This window comes from Leiobunum rupestre, chromosome 1 (assembly GCF_980474605.1).
Source record: "Leiobunum rupestre chromosome 1, qqLeiRupe1.1.hap1, whole genome shotgun sequence".
Lineage (NCBI taxonomy): Eukaryota > Metazoa > Arthropoda > Arachnida > Opiliones > Sclerosomatidae > Leiobunum > Leiobunum rupestre.
Genome location: NC_143384.1, coordinates 91445180 through 91450628, shown reverse-complemented (window position 1 = coordinate 91450628; position 5449 = coordinate 91445180).

Genomic DNA, 5449 nt, shown 5'->3' with positions numbered 1-5449 from the left:
GCATGTGTTTTTTAACATTTTCTCTTTTGGAAAGCTGAGATGTGATATTTTGCGGTCTCTGGTTGCATAATGATAATTGTCACAACTAAGTACTGATCATTTCAATCCAGGCATGATGGCTTAAACCTTAAAAATATTAGAAAATCTTGAACTGGGAGATAATCAGAATAGACTTCCATCGATGACGGTAAGCCGCGTCTATTTTTAATGAAAAAAATTTAGAACAATGTACTAATTTCTTACATATTCCCTCGGGTAGTTGTTCATTAGATTTCCTTATCTCCTTTTGGGTTCGTCGTCGGTATTATAATTATAATTATAATCTTTATAATCTAGATAATAAAACTCTAAGCCCCTTTCGTCGCATTTTTTTTTTGATTTTCATTCGCGACTCTAACGTGGCATCGCCGCGGGTACCCGGAGGTACACACCGAAGGTGTGTCTAGCGCTTCGCCTTAATACTAGGTCAACGTCGCATTTTTTTCTGACTTTCAATCGCGACTCTAACGTGGCATCGCCGTAAGTACCCGGAGGTACACACCGAAGGTATGCCTAGCGCTTCGCCTTAATACTAGGTCATTTAGTATATTTCAGAAATCGGGTCTAACGTGACATCGCCGAAGGTAATTTCTCTGTGTATAACCCGCGGTCATTGTGATTCGCCTTAATACTAGGTCATTTAGTATATTTCAGAAATCGGGTCTAACGTGACATCGCCGAAGGTAATTTCTCTTAGTATAACCCGCGGTAATTGCGCTTCGCCTTAATACTAGGTCAAGTATATTTTGGTCATTAAGTTTGTTTTTGGAATTTCGGATCGAATTTCGCACTGTAAATCGGTACTCAAAGACGAGCGTATTTTTATTTGTTCGTCCACGAGAGTAAATCAGCCATTGGATACAGGGGGTTTAAAGGAGTACAGAGGGGTTTGGGACGCCTGCGAGGTTTTGAGCAATTTTTGCGGGGAAGAGGGTTCCACGGAAATTCTCGCATGGGCAAAGAGGAGGGGAGTACCACGGTAACTATCACATGGGAAAAGGGGGGAGGAGGTACCAAGGTAATTATCGCACGGGACAAAGAGGGGGGGTGCCGCGGTTATTATCACATGGGAAAAGGGTGGAGGGGATACCACGGTAGTTATCACATGGGAAAAGGGGGGAGGGGTACTACGGTAATTATCACATTTGAAAAAGGGGGAGGGGGTACCACGGTAATTATCACATGGGGAGAAAGGGCCAAACTGGGGTGGTTCCACTATGGGGAAAAAGTGTCATGGAAAGTATCCCCTGGGAAAAAGGGGGAGGAGGCGAGTACCATGTAAATTATCCCCTGGGAAAAAGGGGGAGGAGGCCTTACTGGGGAGGAGTTCGACTATGGGGACATGGGGTAAAGGGTACCGCGGACATTATCGCGTGGAAAAAGGGTTGGGGGCCTTACTGCGGTGGTTCGACTATGGGGTAAAGGGTGCCACGGTAATTCTCGCATGGGGAAAAGGGGGAAGCGGCCTTATTGCGATGGTTCGAATATGGGGAAAAGGGTGCCTCGAAACACACGGAAATTCTCGCATGGGCAAAGAGGAGGGGAGTACCACGGTAACTATCACAAGGGAAAAGGGGGGAGGAGGTACCAAGGTAATTATCGCATGGGACAAAGAGGGGGGGTTACCACGGTAATTATCACATGAAGAAAAAGGGGAGGAAGGGCCAAACTGGGGTGGTTCTACTATGGGGAAAAGAGTACCCTGGAAATTATCCCCTGGGAAAAAGGGGGAGGAGGCCATACTGGGGGGGAGTTCGACTATGGGGACATGGGGTAAAGGGTACCACGGACATTATCGCGTGGAAAAAAGGGTTGGGGCCTTACTGCGGTGGTTCGAATATGGGGTAAAGGGTGCCACGGTAATTATCGCATGGGCAAAAGGGGGAGGCGGCCTTACTGCGGTGGTTCGAATATGGGGAAAAGGGTCCCTCGAAACATACCACTAGCTGAGGGCCCGCCTGTAATTCCGGCTTCTCAGCTAGTCTATACTATATTCCTAAGTTTCTCTATAGACGTCCGAGCCGTTCAACCTAGGACCTCCAAATTTATAACAGCTATTCTTATGGCGCTATTTTCATCGATATCCAATTTGGTTAAGTTAATTAATTAAATAATGTTAAAAAGCGATCACCCCTGGAAAGGTGCCATGAATCCTGTAACCTACATACACCTATACAACCAATATTTTTCTGCCTCAGTCAATTTCGTGGCTGCGTCATCGTCACTTGGAGAATGGAGACTGGGAGGGGGGGGGGGATAATGTAACGTAACATTTCAGAGACCCCTCCCCATTGTCACATTTACAAGGAAACATCCCGAAGTGAAACCCACCGATTTGGTTCAAACTCATGAAAAATCCTAAAAGGAATTTATTCAATGGGCAACCGTTTTGCCATGGCAACGAAAAATGTTTTTGACAACACAAAATATTAAATTTTCCCATTGAAAATAACATGGGATTTTGACCTCAAATTGATCCAAAGTTGATCAAGTTTGGTGTTGTTATTGTCAATTTTTATTTATTTTTTTGGCATTTTCGAAATTTTGAAATTTGTTTAAATTTTTCACAGGGGGGAATCGGTCAGAATCCCATGTTATTTTCAATGGGAAAATTTCCATTTGTTGTTATCAAAAACATTTTTCGTTGCCATGGCAAAACGGTTGTCCATTGAATAAATTCCCTTTAGGATTTTTCATCATACATGAACGTCTACCAATCCCCCGAGTTTGAACAAAACTAAATAATATTAGACTAAATTTAAAGTTAATGGTAATGTGTTCGATATAGTTTAACAAGAATAAAGGTACTTTTAATTTGAGAACAAATATAATAGCTTTTTAGTATTAATATCAAAAGTAACAGCTTTTTAGTATTAATATCAAAAGTAACAGCTTTTTAATCTTCAAATTAAAAGTAAGAGCCTTGTAATCTTGAAATCAAAAGTAACAGCTTTTTAGTATTAATATCAAAAGTAACAGCTTTTTAATCTTCAAATTAAAAGTAAGAGCCTTGTAATCTTGAAATCAAAAGTAATAGCTTTTCATAATTGAGATTAATCACTAAAGCTTTGCTTAAATTAGCTGGTTGAAAGGATTCTTCACGAGTGTTAATTTTTATTCATTTTCATCACATTACCTATAATCAACTTGCTTAGAATTTTTTGGGGAAGTCAATCTGAAATTCCGCTATAAGAGCCGATCACTTTCACTTAGTAATTATTTTAAATCGGTTCTTCTAGTCCCGAAGAACTTGCGAATCACTTCCCGGATTTTGGCTAAGACTAAAGATAAGTATCTGTTTGCCCAAAGCAATGACATTAATTATGTGAATACGGAACTATGAGGTTTATATTTATTTACTTTTTTAATAAATTAATTGTTAAGTTTTTTGCTGCTATTTTTAAAATATTGTGGGCTGGAGTTTGCAATCTATAAATAAAATTAATTAAATTAAAGTTTATTTTTTTATATAGAAATAAGTTTCTTGATTTGGCAGCTTAGAGACCACCTTAAAACGGGCATTAAACCTTAGTTAAATTTAAAACAGTACAATTTCCCTTAAGCGGTCTTTAGCGTATGTTCTTATCACGCAAAAAATATACTTGAATGTTCCCAATAGATTTAGTACATTTTTTGCAAGAACGTAAGCGTGGCTTCTGAACAAGAGATATCTAGCGTCAAAGATTTAAAACTCATTAAGGTACTCCCCCTTATCATTAATGATACTCTGTATTTTTCCAAATGTAACACTATCCACTCTCTAAAATTATTGCACCGAGACCGGAGCCGTTTTATACTTCAAAATTAGATTTAAAGTAGCTCTAAACAGGGATAGTTATTGCGGTAAACTTGGAAAATGCAAAAGATAAGAGTAAAATTACAAAGGCTATTTCATAGAAAGTTGACCTTTTTCTATTCAACATTAGTGCTTATAGTTTTTGGATACATTTCAAATTTCCAAAATTATTGTTAATGGTACGTTACTATTCAAGTTCTGAATAAGAATAATTGAAATGTTTACTGAAGATCGTACCTTGGTACGATCTTCTTTCGTTGGTCTAGAGCGACTCACCTCAATTAATTTTACTTGTAACGTCATGAAACAACGATAAATTATTTAATGAGGTTGCATTGCCTAAGCTTTGCGGAAAACTTTCTATTTAGGTAAATTAACTTTCGATTTAAAAGTAAAGCACTACCTGTTTTCCTACAACAAACACATGAAAAAGGTTAAGCGCAAAACGCGATTTTAAAATGTCAAATGCTTATATTCAGAGTGCCATCTATACTTTTTGCACTTAATTGTTTTTAAATTCAGAGATAAATTCTTTAAATTATTTTTTTACTGCGGTAAATCGTCCGAATTTAAGTTTTGAATTATTGCTGAACGGAATACCATCTTTAATACCATAAGTTAATGATACCTCTAAATAGACAAATGGCTATGCTGCCTATGGTGGATATTCTTGTCCAAATTGACCTATGTCTCTCCGTACTGCATATCAAAGTAGTCTCAACATAGACTTGGAACTGCCGAAGCTGACGTTTCGTTAATCCCGTTTGGTGCAAGGCTAGCTTGAACTTCCCCAAAAGAGATACATTTCGGTATCTCCTTAGAAAATTCGTTTCCCCCCGCAGAGGCCAAAGTACGTTTTTTTTGCTATTGGTTTATTTATCTCAGCCCAATATAGTTTCATTCTCGACCGCACAGCGGCGCTGGGTCCGAGATATTTTTCAAAACTTTCATTTTCGCGGGAATCGGAGAGACAAGATTTGACATCACATTTTCTGGACAAAGATTCCACCTTGAAAGGGCTTATTTGTCTACTTAGAGGTATCATAAACTTATGTTAATACGTAAAGAATACTAAAACAAAACTATATTTTATTAAAAATAATTATATTGTATCGTGTTTTGAAGTAAATCTGTTTAAGTTTGGAGATCTACTTAGAATAAATTAACAGTAATTTAAAAATATATTGAGCGTAGTTTTTATAAATACACCTTTTTATCGCAGTGCTTTAAAATATTAAATTACGTAGTCTGTTATTTACCTATTCTATGTTTCAAATGAAATACATTTGGTATACCATGAGAAGTCAAAAATATATTGTTAAAGGTGGCACGAAATAGATTTATCATTAGTTATGATAAATATAGCGATAATGTGCACTGTTTATTGCGGTGTTCTCTAACTCTTCTTAAGAAGTGCATAGTAAAAAAGCGAAAATCGACAAATATAAGAACTGGTTATATGAATTAAAATTTGTGACCATGCTGTACTATAAATAAATAAATAAATAAATAAATAAAAATATTTTTTTAACACACGACGGATACTTTATGGTTTATTAAAATATTAAAAATACACTCAGAAAAATTTCAATTTCCCGAGCTTTCGGGTATGAG